The sequence below is a fragment of the Sitophilus oryzae genome, unplaced genomic scaffold (assembly GCF_002938485.1).
Source record: "Sitophilus oryzae breed Bouriz unplaced genomic scaffold, Soryzae_2.0 scaffold_1512_pilon_pilon, whole genome shotgun sequence".
In the NCBI taxonomy this organism is placed as follows: domain Eukaryota; kingdom Metazoa; phylum Arthropoda; class Insecta; order Coleoptera; family Curculionidae; genus Sitophilus; species Sitophilus oryzae.
The window spans coordinates 1,053,861-1,071,020 of NW_022146184.1; the positions used below are offsets into that span (position 1 = coordinate 1,053,861).

General features: G+C 31.6%; 1 protein-coding gene and 1 long non-coding RNA gene across 2 annotated transcripts in view; one reads left to right on the plus strand and one right to left on the minus strand.

Annotated features, from left to right (window-relative positions):
* Positions 1-17,160, plus strand: part of LOC115878453 (cadherin-87A-like) — a 546,388-nt gene that overhangs the window by 431,004 nt on the left and 98,224 nt on the right.
* On the minus strand, positions 8,617-9,089 carry LOC115878454. Its single transcript, XR_004049528.1, has 2 exons — positions 8,862-9,089; positions 8,617-8,790 (listed from the first exon to the last, which is right to left on the minus strand). It is a non-coding gene; the product is annotated as an uncharacterized LOC115878454 (long non-coding RNA).

Sequence of the window (17,160 nt, forward strand, 5' to 3'; positions counted from 1 at the left end):
GAAAAAGAAACAATATTTAAAAGAATAAGAAGAAATTAGTCTTATTTTGAAAGGAAAATATAGAAAAAAACTCTTTTCGATTTGGGCTCCCTTATATAGGATAACAGAAACATTTTCAATGTTAAAATATATACAAAATAAGAATTTAAAATACCTACTGCTTTTTATGTTATAAATTATTATATCAAATTAATTTATTTGAAACCCACCCTGTTCATTATATATGCAAATAATTTTGTTCTATTTATGAACACGTGAAGGGTAGGTACGCCCTTAAAAAACTTTTAATTTGACCCTTAAAGAAACATTGATTATGCTGAAATCAAGTACATTTTTAATTGGAAAAGTGTAAAAGAGAGCAAGATTAGAAGTTAGAGTAAGCGGGAGTAAGCGGGAAAATAATTCTTAATTAAGGTCACGGGCGGATATAAAAACAGCTTAATATGTTTTTGCAGCGAAACATAACAATACTTGCATGCAACAACAGGCAAATTCTCCCCAAATATGCAAATTCTACACTCGAAAACGAGTAAATTCTAATAATGAGGCTTGCCTTTGCGAGACGCTTGCTCCAAATCCATTTCGTATGTATAAATCTTTATGACAGATATTAATATTTGCATATGTGTACAGGGTGAGTCAACGATAGGAACTGTGTCAAATAGAAAAATGCTGCAGTCCAGCAAAGGCTACATGGAGGCGGGACAATCTTTACCAGGAAAGGAATGAGGATGGGAATAGCTAGGTGTATGTACAAGGCGAGTCAACAATAGAGTAAAGTTTATTATGTAATTTATATCGAAACCATGAAATATGACATACTAGCGTTGAATTTTTAATGCGCCTTATTCAGGCGGGATTAGGTAATGCCTAAAAGTTTGTTTTTCATCAGCCTTGAAGCTTAATATGTGAATTCTATTGAATTATGGTAACACTGTTTCTCTTTTTACTAATTTATTATTAAAATACAACGTAAAACAACATTCCTTGAATTTTCTTTAAAGAAATAAAAAAAAATTCTATATTTCTTAGAAAATTTGGCTCTGAAGTATTAATTTTTGTCATTTTAACGCCTAGGCATAAAAGTAACAGCCTAAAGCACTGTTACTCCTTAGCGCAAAAATATATTATTAAACTGATAGTAAGTGTCAAATTCAACGAGTGTACAAATTGTTGCTCGATTACTGTTTATATTATTTGCAATGTTGCAATGTTTGAAACTAAAAAATTATTTGTAATGTTTAAAAAATAGTGTATTCTATTCGGAGTAAAAATTGTACTTTTTTTGACGATGCTGTATCTTTGAAGGACCCTCGTAAAGCTATTCCGACGTTAAAGGGAGGCACAAAAAGTACATTTTCACTCCGAATAGAATATACTATTTTTTAAACATTACAAATAATTTTTTAGTTTCAAACATTGCAACATTGCAAATAATATAAACAGTAATCGAGCAACAATTCGTACACTCGTTGAATTTGACACTTACTATCAGTTTAATAATATATTTTTGTACTTTTGTGCTAAGGAGTAACAGTGCTTTAGGCTGTTACTTTTATGCCTAGGCGTTAAAATGACAAAAATTAATACTTAAGAGCCAAATTTTCTAAAAAATATAGAATTTTCTTTTATTTCTTTAAAGAAAATTCAAGGAATGTTGTTTTGCATTGTATTTTAATAATAAATTAGTAAAAAGAGAAACAGTGTTACCATAATTCAATAGAATTCACATTTTAAGCTTCAAGGCTCATGAAAAACAAATTTTAGGCATTACCTAATCCCGCCTGAATAAGGCGCATTAAAAATTCAACGAATTCTGTACGTGTTAGATCCCCAAGCACGTTGTCATATCATTACACCGACGCCGTTTTTATGTTTTGTTTCCATCGTTAAGAATTATTTTACCTGCTCTGTTTTGTAACTTTTTAAATTACTTAATATACAACATAAAAACTTTTTTGTTACCCCAAACGCACACTTTTACCTTCGTAATCTCGAGATATTCACATTTTTAGTTAGATTGTAATGATGTAGAATTCTGTGTGTGTGTGTGTGTGGGCCAACTATTTTATGGATATGGATGTTTAGTCTGGGCCTTAGTTTGACTATTTTAATCTAACTCTTTCCGTATGAGAAGCAAGGGGCATATTATACGTGAAAGAGCGGAATCACATAAATAATAAATTTAGACTAATGCAATATTTTTTCTTGGCGCGTAGGAGAGGTAAATGCATTAAAGGGAATAATTAATTATTTGTTTGCTGATACATTTTGCTAAAATTTAGGCTATTAGGACCTATATTTTTTATGATTATTATTTTTTTAATTAACAATTTAGGATAAAGAAAAAGCTTGCATGGTTTCCACCGCCAACATGCGTAAAAACAAATGAATCCAAGGCGTTGCCAAATATTTATTGGGATAAGTTTTTATCGTTTGAATATTGTTGTAAATAATAATTATCATTTAATTAGTGCTAACTTATTAAAGTTCACAACACGGCGAAATTTCAACAAAATCGGCCAACGGATCTTTGAGATATTAATAAAAAAGGTCTATTAGAAAACACTTTGACACCCTGTATCTTTAAAATTATACATTTCCGGACACATGTTTATATGAACTTTTTACCTTAAAAACACCCAAAGAATCACCTCCTCAAATTTGGCTAGATACTTAATTAACACCCTGTATTTAAAAATGGCTAGCTAGTGATTTGGTAAGCTAGGTATGTTTATTTTAAGGGAAAAAAATGCATTTGATGAAAAATAAACAAACCCATAATAAAAATACTATACACTAATTAATTAATTTTAAATGTATCTAAATATAGGAACTTTAATAATTAAAAAATGGACAGGTGCACTTAAAATCACTTCATAAAATATACCAAATATGCTAAATTCCAATAAAAAAAACACAAATGGCACATTAAAATCTGCATTATCTGAAATCAAACGATACCTAAACGGCTAATAAAATAAAGTGACAAGGTTAAATAAAAGTGACAAGACGCCGACATCGATAACGCCGATGAGCAGTTTTTATAATAATATTCCGAGTTCCGAGTTATTATTACATACTTGTTTTACAATTTATTGTAATACAGTAGCATTCCTTCAAATCATTTTTTATTTAAATATTGTTAATATAGTCATATTAATGATTATAGCCCGTATGATTTCTAATATAAAAAATCAAGCGTGTTTTTTTCAGAATTATTAAATGATTAAGTAGAAATAGTTAATATTTATTAACTTCGTAAGTAGTTATATTTTAATATAATTATAAATCCATAATTATATTAAAATATAACTTATTAAATAATTATCTTAACTTTAAATTGTGGTAAACTTGTATGAGTTTCAAACATTTATTTTTAAAATCTTAGGGAAGACAATATAGATTTTTTAGGCAGGAGAACTCAAGGGAAGGAGTGTGTAATTTTACTCCTAATAAAACAATACAGTATTGTTCCGAAATATTCTGAAGTCGAGAATGAAATTAGTATGTATTATCTAATGTTAAAATGTAAAGTACTTAACATACAACCGATTAAAAAAAAATATAAAACAACATATTTTCTGACAACGATTATAGATTCTCAGGAATGTAATCGGGAGATTAATATATTTAACAGAAATTGATGCTAACCAATTTAATATTTTTGCAAAATCACAGTTAATTATTAAAATTAAAATATAAAAGAAAACTGCATGATCCAATGATTTTTTATTTTGAATCAGCCCTATATACGTAAAGCTTTAATAAAAAACAAGAATAAGTGCAACATTCCGAGGTACTTATAGGTTACAAGAACCTATATTATCTATTCTACAAGTATTGTTATTCTTCCGAAAGTTGTTTTATCCCACCCAGCACCCCTATTCGCTCCCGGGTCCCGTAAGCTTCTAGACTGAAAAATGTATGAAAAACAAAGTGCAAAAAATGACAGACACATTTCCGCAGGATTTTTTTTGTATTTCTTTGCTCGTAAAGGCTAGTTACATGTGGCCATTTCCGCCACACCTACAACCGCACAGAAGATCTTCCCATGAGACCTGCTGATCATGCTTTTATTGATAAGTTTTCCTTTTAAGTTAATGTTCATTATAAATTCATTCTTTTGTCTGATTTCGTACGTACAACATTCACCCTGTATACTTTTAAATAAGTAATTGTTTTTAAAAAGACTTTCCTTTCGTCGAACAACATAATTGGCTCGTATAAAACAAATATAAGTTCATTTTTCATGTAACTGATTTCGGCTATTCTAAAGTCAAAGCATTTTTTTATGTAAAATAAAAATTAAAAATTTCCGCAGACACTTTTTTGTGTTTTTATGTTTAGAAAAATGTCTAAAACACACCCCGAAGACTAGTTTTGACGTAAGAAATGTCGGCTATACTAAAGTCCGAAAAATGAAAAAGGCGCAATTCCGCAGGAAAATTTTTGTATATTTGTACTTTTAGCGCCTTCTAAACCGCATATATAAAGTCATTTTTTATATAACAGATTTCGGCTAAACGAAGGTTTAGCCTCGTGTTTTAATAGCCAAAACGAATACGTAGATTCTCGCGACAGTTCTCGTGTAAAATTTATTTTTTAAGTAAAATAATGGATGTTTACGAAGTTCGTGAGAAAATTAAAATTGTAATATGGTATTTCCAAAATAGGTCTTATCGGGATATACAAACAATTTTTCCACAAACTTTTGTAAACAGGCCAATTCCATCTTTACCTACTATATCAAGAGTTATTAATAATTTTGAAACACATGGGTGCATGTCCCCACAAAAACACAAAAAGCCTGATGTGTTGATTAATGAAGAACAGGAGTTAAAGCGAGTGTTCGTTTGTGCTAGCGCGGATCAAAATCCCACGTTTTCAAGTAATCAAATTGCTGAGGTAACAGATTCTTCACCTAGCACGGTTAAAAGAGTCCTTAAAAAGAATGGATACCGATCGTATAAAGCTTGCAAAACTCAGGAAATTTTCCATGAAGTCCAATTTCGGCGTATGGCGTTTTGTGAATCTGTAATGGAAAAGGCCAATTTAGATGAAAACTTTATTCGGCGTATAGTTTTCACCGACGAATCAAGTTTTTATTTATTGCGTCGTCATAACTCTACACAAGTGCAATATCGGTCTCGGGAAAATTTGCACAGATATTTTGAGGTACGCACGCAATATCCTCAAAAGCTAAATGTGGTTTTGTAGGGGAGCATATGATTGGTCCATTTTTATAGAGGGTAATTTAACTGTTGCAAAGTATTTGGACTTGTTACAGCAGCAGATTGTGCCTAGAATTCGTGAGTTATTGGGAGAAAGATTCCACAATGTCTGGTTTCAACAAGATGGTTGCCCTGCCCACAATGCCCGTATTGTTCAAGAATATTTGAACAATACTTTTCCCAACCGTTTAATTAGTGGATAAGGAACTATTTTGTGGCCCGCTAGATCACCAGATCTTTCTCCTAGTGATTTCTTTTTGTGGGGTTATGTAAAATCCAAAGTGTATGGTCATAATAGGGCTAATAATCTGGATGAGCTTCAAGTAGACATACGCGAGGCTTTCCAGACTATTAGCCCTAATATGTTAGCCAATGTCAGACGGGGATTTTACGACCGCCTAGGCTTCTGTCTAGCACAAGAAGGTGGTCTTTTTGAACACTTGTTATAACTTTTTTTATTTAGAGTAATATTTTTTTTAATTTTATTGATGTATTTTTTAATTTTGGAGTTTTGGGTATAGAGAATTTATTTATTTTTAGTTTTGGCTTGTAAACACACTCAAATAATAAAAATTTAAGTATTTTTATTTTAAATGTTACCTTAAGTGAAGGTAAACACTTAAAATGAAAATAATAAATACTCGGCACTCCTCGCGCCGTATTTCTAGTCTGCTACGACCGACCCGTCCAAGCACAACTGCAACTGCCTACTGCCTGACCAGCCGACTAGCCGGCAGTGAATCTCAAGTACGAACGCAATCGGGTAAGCGTAAATTCGTCCGGCAAGTTGCTATGTTACTAGTAGCCTGGTCTTCTCTGTATGTACTTTCCGTATTTATTTTAATTCAGAGGGAAGCTTTTGTTCTTCTTGTATTATGATAATAGAAGCCTCAATTTTAAATCTCGTTATAGAGTTGGATTTATCTACCATGGAAGTGTATTTATTTACCATGGATCATTCTACTTATTACAATTATTCTTCTAGAGTAATATTTTAGAAATAACAAAAGAGAACACATTGTTTGCTATCATGAATATAATTTCATATCACTATTACAATTTACAATAGAATATTTTATGACCCAATGGACGTAATGCCCTTTACGCGTTTATCTCATTACCCTTTGACATAGTGGAAAACGTAATGGCGCAACTCTCTGCTTATTTGCATTCGTCTAATCAGGATATTGTAGGAAATAGAGCAAAGGGCAAATTTGCTTAGTCCTTTGATAAGGCCATAGGAACCCTCCCTTTGACATTTCAATTGTGCAAAATTTGGCATTTTCGGGGTAAGCGAATCTTTGTCAATTATTTACTATAACAGTGGTTTGATTCATGTTTATTCAGTGTTCATATTATTTAAAACTTTCTTAGTTTATTTCTTACTTTTTATGTTCTTCTTCTTATACAGGGTCCGGCAATAGTGCGTCGGGCATCTGTAGCTCTTAGAATAAAAAATTTGGAAATTTTGTTTAAGTGCAAACCAAGGATATATAGAATAAGGATATTCGACTGGCCCAAAAAAAACGTGCCGTATTTTGTCGAGGAAGACGATTTCGTCACGACCAATGGGCGTCGAGTATTTGAAATTGAAAACATATAAATTGACGGTAACCTATGTTTTTTGACTCATTTCACCATCATTTCACTATTAGTTCTGTTATCTGTGATTTCACTGACAAATGTGATGAGATTGTTATTGTAATTTATAGATCCAAAATCCAAACGTTTTTTGAATAAATAATTTATTTTAAAGTTATTTCCTAGAGGTTTGGTTTGGCCTTCTATATTCTGGTATTTGTCTACTAATAAATAATATCTTATTTTGTATTGCGATGTATGGAAATCCGCAAGTTTTGTATCTGAAGCCGCAAAGAAATTTCGCTCTATAGTGAGAAAAATTTTTTATCTTTTTAGACGCGTAGAATAACAAAATTTCTTATTTCAGATGTTCTAAATGTGAGTGCTTAATGTCAAAAATTAAAATATATACTTGAAATATTTCAAGTTATACCCTTTGCCCTTTGGAAGTAAACAAATATTGAAGAAAGTGTTGTGCCTTCACAGAATTTAAATTGGCATTAGGAATAGATTTCCTTGATTTAGTAATGATATTGCTCATAGAAATTGGTAATATACTATTTTATATTCACTCGTTCAAGTGCTGATCTATTTTTAAACTGAATATTTATGTAAGTATTATGTATAACACGATATAAATAATTTAAGGACATAAGAAATTAAAATTTCAAGTGCCAATATTGATTATTTTTCCAGTTTTATTCAAATATATTGAAATTAATATGGAAACAAAAGTTCATAAATATTAGTTTGAAAAGCCATGTCAGAAGAGTAGGATTAAAGACACAGTATTAAGGTAACATATATTTGCATAAAGTTTTAATAACACTAACAGTTTTATTTGTTTATGTTTATTAATTAAAATTTAGTTGCAATTTATTTCATATTCTAATATTTTTGAGAAAATTTTACTTAGATACATACCTGAATATTATGCTGCTTTTTTATTTTAAAGTGTGCCGACTGTGCTGTTATTTTTATACTAGTAATATTGTATACTGTAGGTATCGTATTCATATATAGTTATATATTTATCAGTAGTATAGATACTTACTTTCTTTCTATGTGTACTTATATCCTTTATAGCCTTTCTAAGTGCATATAATACTACTTTTTTAAGAGAAGGCAGTTTTTAATAATCTATTGTTAATTCCCTAAAAAGAATTCCCTTTAAATTATATTTTTTTATTATTACTGATTTTAAAAGTTTCTTTTCAAAGAATTTGACCATATATTTTTTTTTCAGAGTAATTGGGCTGTTCCTGAACAATATTGAATATAAATATTCAAAAATATGATTGATAACTGCATATCCTACTAAGTAGATCAATACCAAAATCCCATTAGAGAAATAAGTTAAAATTATGTTTTACTTGTATAATTTTCTTGCTATTTGTCCACCATTATTTGTGACTTAGAAATTAAATAGTCAAAAAGAATATAGTACCAGTTTTTATTTCCCAAAAAAAATAATTATTAAATAATTACATATTGCTTAAGATACAGTATATTATATTGTGTTTATAGTTGATAATTCTAGTTCTTAGTTGTTTATAGTTGATAATTAACAATATTTCTGATGTTAGATATTATATTTGATAAAAAATTTAATTACCAATAGCTACCTACCTATGTAGCTGCAGATTATATATTGTGTAGTAGGTACTGTATAATTCTTTAGTTCAAGAAACAAATATCAGTACAAGTATATAACCAAAAAAATGTTAATGCAAATACTTTGTATAACATACGTACCCCTATGGTATTCAACTTTTCATTGTTCTTTTAATTAGATACACAATAAGCACATTAATTCGTTTATTAAACAACCAAAACTCTAACTACTTAAATTCACAATATAAATATCACAATAAATGTATAAGCTTTGATCAATTCCTATTATTAATACCTGACGACTTTATAACTACCAATGGCTATCCTACTAACACACTAGCCAACTAATAATAAATCTGTTCTAAAAAAATACAACATAAAGACATCGTTATTGCAGTAATATAGAAATATATTCCATGTATCATTAACTACCTAGGTATAAATACAATACCCACATCTTCTTTTACGCGAATAGTGCGTTAGGAGGCAGAAATATTGCCTGCATTGTACATCGTACAAATTGGCTAGAATTTATTAATATCCATTGCAAACATTTCTCTTTCAAAGGGTCTAAATGTTTTGTCTTTTTACTGTGTCCCTGTAATATGTTATCAATTAACAACAGTTATCAAATATGACCTGAACAATAATAATTGTTTTAACTTTTTCAAACTAAACTCTTTAAACAAACTATATAAATAAAATTTATCTCATAACCTAACTTGCTGCTAGAATTTCTTTCTTGTTATTCTATGTTCCTGTATTGTTATTCTTCACATTATCAATTTCTATGAGCAATATCATTACTAAATCAAGGAAATCTATTCCTAATGCCAATTTAAATTCTGTGAAGGCACAACACTTTCTTCAATATTCCAAAAATACTTCCAAAAAATGTCAAAGCATATAACTTGAAATAATATATCAAGTATATATTTAAATTTTTGACATGCACTCACATTTAGAACATCTGAAATAAGAAATTTTGTAATTCTACACGTCTAAAAAGATATAATAACATTTTTCTCACTATAGAGCGAAATTTCTTTGCGGCTTCAGATACAAAACTTGCGGATTTCCATACATGGAAATACAAAATAAGATATTATTTATTAGTAGACAAATACCAAAATATAGAAGGCCAAACCAAACTCTAGGAAATAACTTTAAAATACATTATTTTTTCAAAAAACGTTTGGATCTATAAATTACAATAATAATCTCATCACATCTGTCAGTGAAATGAGTCAAAAAACATAGGTTACCGTCAATTTATATGTTTTCAATTTCAAATACTCGACGCTCATTGGTTGTGACGAAATCGTCTTCCTCGACAAAATACGGCATATTTTCCTACATAGCCCGCTATAGGGAGTTGAATATCCTTCTTCTATATATCCTTGGTGCAAACCTAAAGTATGTACCAGGATGTATTTCAGGAAAATATTTTAACTTCTATAGGGTGGCTCAAAAAAGTTTGAATGGCTGGGGATGACTTTATTTAAACGGAACACCCTGTATATTATTGTATTTTTCGCTTCCTTTCAGCTTATTTTTCAGCCTTTCTTAAAAAAATTCTTAAAAATATTAGAACTGTCCTGAAATCAAAACTGTATTTTTATTAAATGGAACACTCTGTATATTATTTTTTCAATAGATGGAGAATTAAAAAATTAACATTTTTTTTTATTTAGAGTATTTCAAAATTCTTAACGGTTTTGCAGATATTCGCAGTTTTATTTTTATTTCATATGGCATCTTCCACAGTAAATTTTTATCAAAGATCCATGATTGATTTTTCTCTCGTATTTTACCATTGATAAAGCCATGTGAAATAATACTGCTTGTATCTCCGAAACCATTAAAAATTTTGAAATACTTTAAATACAACAAATTTATTTTTAACATTTTTAGTAGTATTTTCGTGCATAATTTAAAATTTTCAAAAAAATAAAATTGGTATATTTTGCTCATAATTAGTGATGGGCAAAACTGTTATTTTTAGATAACAGTTGAAACTGTTATAGTTATTTATAAAGAACAGCTTAAAATAACAGCTTAAAAATAACAGGTTTCTTTATTTTATTGCTAAATATCTGAAAGAGTACGAGGCGGTCGCCGCCAGGCGTATTAACGCAGTTGCAAGTTGCAACAATGACATGCTCGGTGGTAGTATTTCCAGGGTGTCAAAACATTTCTAAATATCGATTGTTATCTAAAAGACCTCTCTAAAAACGGTGGTTGTTTACAAATAAGCGCTGTTTACAAATTGCGATATAAAAAAGCCAAAATTTCGCCACTCGTCTATACGTATACATTCCGATCTACCTACGCCTTGCCCCTCGATCCGCGAAGATCCTGAATTGCGTAGTAGTGTACAGGTTGCATCTCACTCGGCGGGCGAGAAGCTCTTATTTATAATTTTACCATTTGCGGTCAAAAAATAGCTATATAAGAAAATGTGTAGTATATTCTTCATAAGTAAACCAACTACACACTAGAGTTCGAATTAATTTTACACTTAAACTAGCGTGTACCCGCGACTTCGTTGGCGTCGTTACAAATTATTAATTAATTTGTAATGGTGATGATAAAGCAAAGCAAGAGTTTCTATTAACATACAAACTGGATAGAATTTTCTCACATTTGCCAAAAATAAGCTTTAAACGTCGACCAGTTTAAGCAGAATCGTGGTTAATCAATTACTCAACTTTTTGGAACACCCTGTATGATTTTTTAAAAAAATTCGAAATATATAAAAAAGCAAAATAAATTATGCGTGTCCAAGCGTTTTCCCGAAAGACTAACCGTTTTTTAAATAACAAATATTGTAATATTTGAGGGGCGTTTTCATCCTCTTGGAATTTGAGATTCGAGAAACTCCTCTTTATCGAACCTCAACCCCACAGTCAATCCGTTTGCCAAAAATCAGCTTTAAACGTCAAGCAGTTTAAGCAGAATCGTGATTACTCAATGGTCATATTTTATGAAACACCCTGTATATATTTTTAAAAAATCTTAAAATATGTAAAACAACAAAATAAAATATACGTGTTTAAGAGTTTTTCCGAAAAACTCACCGGTTTTTAAATAAAAAATATTCTAATATTTGAGGGTGGTTTCACCCCCTTAGAATTCGAGTTTCGAAAAATCCCTTCTTATCGAACCTTTACACCCTAAAGTCAATCCATTTTCCAAAAATCAGCTTTTTACGTCAAGGGCTTTAAGTAGGATCGTGATTAATCAATGACCAGATTTCTCAAAACACCCTGTATACATTTTTAAAAAATCTTAAAATATTATTCTGAAAATTAGTCAGAATAAATAAATACCTAAATATTGAAACTTAATAACGTACTGAAACATACAGCGCCATAATATCTCGACCTCCGCCCGTTATGCTCGTAACAGGTTGAAAAACAGTGTATTTAAAACAACTGATCCGTTATTCTCCAACCTGTTTCAAACCTCCATCGACAATCGACCGATGCAGCAGCATTCCTTTCCCACTCCGATTATTTCGATCGCCGCCCTGTTATGCTCGTAACAGGTTGAAAAACAACGTATCTAAAATGACTGCTTCTCCAACCCGTTGCGAGCCTCCATCGACAATCGACCGATGCAGCAGCGTTCCTTTCCCACTCCTGTTATCTCGACCGCCAGGCGTTATGCCCGCAACTGTTTCAAAAAACCTGCTTCTTTTATATCCTATTATTTTTAAGCTGTTGTAAGCCCAATCGACCGGTTGGCGTTATGTTATTGCTAAATAATTGTTATAAAATAACAGATAGTTAAATAACAACCCATCACTACTCATAATTACTATATTAAACGGGAACAATAAATTAACATAGTTCATTAAATCAAAACAATGATTCCACTCAATGGACACGTTTTTTGTAAATTAACGCTTCAAACATTTGCTAAAACAGTTTTTGCTTGTTATCTCGAAACAACGTTTGTGGGATAAGACGGGTTTTGCAACTTGACGCCTCAAATGTTAAAATCTACTTAGGATTTTAGGTATATCTTAAAACTTACGTTTTAAGATAGATGTTTAAAATACTTTTTTAAAATAAAGCAATAACAATCTACCAAAAAAAAATTAAAAAAGTTTAAAAGAAAACGCCCAGAGAAAAAACTTTCCCAAGTTTAAACTAAGACCTGCAATATTTTAAAGTGATTATTTGTCTCCGAACTCGACTGGATTATAATCTTTCGGAAGAGTGCTTAGTTTTTTCTTCTTCCGAGATTAGTTTGGATTAGTTTTCCCCGGATCGCATCGAGCGGAAAGTTTCCAAACTGGAGGCAGGTTTTATCTGCTGGGAAATCATTACATGATAGAGAACTAATGTCGGGACATATTTTTTGATCTGGGAGTTTTAAAGGATATTTAGGTGAGGTATTGAACGGAAAATAGGACGACGCTATACCGATGAAAGGGATTTTGTCCTGGAAATAGATTTTCCCTTGTTTCGCTTCAAAGTCCGTTGGAAGTTTAATACTAAGGGCTGACAAAGGTTAGTCTTGGGTCGAGATTTCCGTATGTAAGAAGAGTACAATGCGTTTATAATATACTGAACAAAGAGAGGACAGTGAACACGTTGCCAAACGTATGAAATAAACCGAGAAACTGTGCACATCGCTAAGAGACGTGGAAGGGGATATAGCAAATTTTGTCGCAGTTGACCGGTCGACCCAACCAATACCTCTGTCAGTACTTAAAGTTCTAGGGAAGGGTGTACGTCATGCGTTCAGCTTCACGATTTAATTACGTCTCGTGATACTTAATTTGTTTATTTATTAACGAGTCGTTGTAATTTTCCCTATAGCTTGAATTTTTTTAAGTGCAAGCTAGAAGCACTTGAATTTTTGGTAAAAATAAGTGGAATTGAGTGGGTGGTCGATAGTGGTGGCGCTATTAGAACTCTGAATTCAAAAATCGATATCTCGAAATCTATTAGAAATAATAGATTGTAGTTCTTTCAAGAACTTTTGTTACGGTCGCATTTCTCTCACTCCGACTTAATAAGATCCCTATGCGATTTACTTCCACACATGTAAATGCCGACCCAAAAGTAACAGTTGCCAGCACGGTATACACTTAGATGCAAAAAAAAACGTTACGGAGAAATTTTTCGTCAGATTTAAAGTGTTATATTTCTGTTATTTTTAGCTCTATTTTTATGAATTTTTTAGCTATATGAAATTTAATTCGTGAACTAACTTTTTTATAAACTTTAGTATTTGGCATATTATACAGGGTTAATTGAAGGGTTGTTTTTTACCCTAACTGTAAAACACCCTGTGCAACAATTTCGTGTGTAAATTTTCCTAAAATATAATTTTACGACCAGAACCATGACCTCTGAACATTTTGTTTTTTGATTCATGTCAATACATGCTATGGTCAATTTTTATGAGCGAAATGAACTGATCGCGATCAATTTGCAATTTTTTCAATTATTATTCTTTTTTGATGTGGACTGTCGCCGTAACGTCATATTACGCCTGCTTTGGATACTCTATAATAAATAAAAAAAAACAGTATGTTCCAAACAATTTGATTTTATCAGGTATTTTTAATTATATGTCCCGAACAGTTTAAGTTTAAACAATAAATTACATTAGCTTTTTGGAATAAAATAAATACAACTTTGTCCAGTACATACTTTAAATCCAATAATTATTCCGCAGTAACATTGTCATAAATTATTTATAATTCGCCAGCACAATTATCGGTTTTATTTTATGGAATTGTTTGCATCCGGCTACGTTATATGCAAATTATATGCTAGAAAATGTTATATCAATAGAACAACGTTGTCGAATTATTTCGAAATATTTTTCTATTTACTCACCGGAAGGCAAAATTAAAATTATCGATTCGAAAAACGTCTCTAGCTTTTATTTTATTTAACATTTAATTCAAATAATATTTCGGGTACGCAAATGCATGTCGAATTGTTTCAAATTTCGTTATTAATTTTGATATTTCATACAGTTTAACAAGTACAACGTTCCATTTCCAAGAGCTTTATTAATCATATTACGCAAGTATAAAGCGTGTTTTTTTTTTGTATTAATAATTATATTTCATAAGTTATAAAAGAATTAATTAGGAAAAAAATTAAATTAAATTAATTACGCACTAGAAAAAAGACTACAGATAATGTTAAAAAGTCTTTTTATATGAAAAATAATGATTTCAGGCTACAAGATAATTTGTAATAATCTGCTGATGATGCTAACATGGTTAGCGAAACGCGGGTCCAGTGTAAAAGTAAAAGTGTTTTGGTGTATTGTGGTGATTTAATAAGGGAGTACCCTCTCAACAGGGTGCTAATAATAACTGATTTTGGAGACGACATTACGTTCATAACATTCATTGATTATCTACTACTATTATACCAAATTAAAGCTTTTTTATTCTGTGTATCATGTTATGAGCTTACCTATGAAAAGTTGTAGTAAATAGGGGTTGCTGCGGTTCAGTCAGTAGTAGGAACCACTTTATGCGGGTCCGGTAATAGTGCCTCAGGTATCTGTAGCTCCTATAATAAAAAACTATGGAATTTTGTATAAGCCCAAACCTAAAGTATATGTTTTAAAAAAGTTATAATTATTGAGGAAAATATTTAAACTTCTACAAGTGAAAAACTACCCCTTACACGAAAAATTAGGTGGACATTAATGAAAAAAGTAATTTTTTCAGCATAAGTTACAATTTGGGACCCAGCTAAATGAGGCAAATGAGGCATTTTTTAAACCACCCCGACCCACCCCTAGGTGCCATCCCCTCACTTCTAATCTCATCAATGCCATTTTTTAATGTAGATAATAAAAAAGGCAACACAAAGATGTTTTTACAGCCTAATTTTGCGATAACGCAAATTCTTCCTTATCATCTATTTTTTTTACTTTCAACAAACAGGAATCTTAAATCATATCTTTGCGTTTTTGCACTGTCTTCTATCGATTTTCAATCGTTTGCAAATTTGGTGGTATTTTAAACGTTTATTTGATTCGCTTATTTGAAAGAAAAATGGTTTATACTGTGGAAGAAAGAATTCAAATAGTTTTTCTGTATGGTGCTGAAGGTATGTGTTATTTAAGAACGGCCCGTGCTTCCAATGAGAGAAATCCGGACAAAAACGTAAGTCACGTTTATGTTAGAGATTTGATTTTAAAGTTTCAAGAAACTGGGTCGGTCAAAAATAAAACAAGGACAGGGCCCAGGGTACTGAATGAAGAAATGCAGATGGAAGTTATTGGTCAGGTATCGGTCAATCCAGAAGCATCAACACGCCAGTTGGCATCAATCACAGGTATACCTCGAACATCTGTCAGGAGAGTATTGAAAATGCACAAATTCCATCCCTACAAAATGAAGATTCTGCAGAAACTTGGCGACGACGATCCAGATAGAAGGATTCAGTTCTGTGAACTTATGACGGAGGAAATTCGAAGGGAACCTTCACTTACTAAAAATATTTGTTTTAGTGATGAGTGCTCATTTTTTTTAAACGGAATTGTGAATAAGCAGGACTGCAGATACTGGAGCGATGAGAATCCGCATGTTGTTGTTGAAAGACACACCCAACATCCCCAAAAGCTCAATATTTGGTGCGGAATACTAGGCGATAAAATTATAGGTCCACTTTTCATCGACGGAAATTTGACTGGTGATGCTTATGTGGAAATGCTGAACAATTTGATAGAGCCAGCCATTGTAAATGAGGTTGAAAATCAAAGAGCCTTGGAAGGAAATTTGACTCTTAATGAAGACCTCATACACTTTCAGCAAGATGGAGCCCCTCCGCATTATTCTATTGTCACAAGGCGGTGGTTGGATAGATATTATCGAAGGCAATGGATTGGCAGAAGGGGTCCAATCGAGTGGCCGCCAAGATCACCTGATCTCACTCCTTTAGACTTTTTCTTGTGGGGTTATACTAAATCCACAGTCTACAAGACAAACCCAGGTTCGTTGCAAGAATTGCGGCAGAGGATAACTGAAGCATGTCGAAATATTCCGAGAGAGACTTTCCAAAAAGTGAGAGAAGAATTTGAGAATCGTTTGTATTTTTGTATGGAACAAAACAGCTGTCATTTTGAGCAATTGTTAAAATAAATTATCATTTTAAATTTCTTTCAAATTGTCAAACCTACATTTCTTATCACTACTTACCAGTAATTGTTGAAAGAAGACAGAAGTTGAAATCTGTATGACCGTCGTTTAGCAATTTCAATTAGCTTTCCAAAGAAGTGTCACAAGTGGGGTATCGCTATCTTGAGATTAGAAGTGAGTGGGTGGCACCTAGGGGTGGGTCGGGGTGGTTTGAAAAAACCTCATTTGTCTCATTAAGCTGGATCCCAATTTGTAATTTATGCTGAAAAAATCTCTTTTTTCATTAATGTCCACCTAATTTTTCGTGTAAGGGGTAGTTTTTCAATTTCATACTAAAAACTTTATGATCATCGTTTAGCATTTTTCATGGGCCTTCCAAAAAGGCGCCACAAGTGGGGCGTTGCCATTTAAGATTTTCAAGTGAGTAGGGGTGCCGTCTAAGGGGTAGGTCGGGGCGATTCAAGAAAAATACGTCATATGTATTCCCCCTCGATATTATAGAAACGGTATTTTTTATTTTTTTTTAAATTTTTTTTGGTTTAAGAATTATAGCCATTGTAAGTTTTCAGTGACCCACCCTGTATTTTAGTTATAAATGAA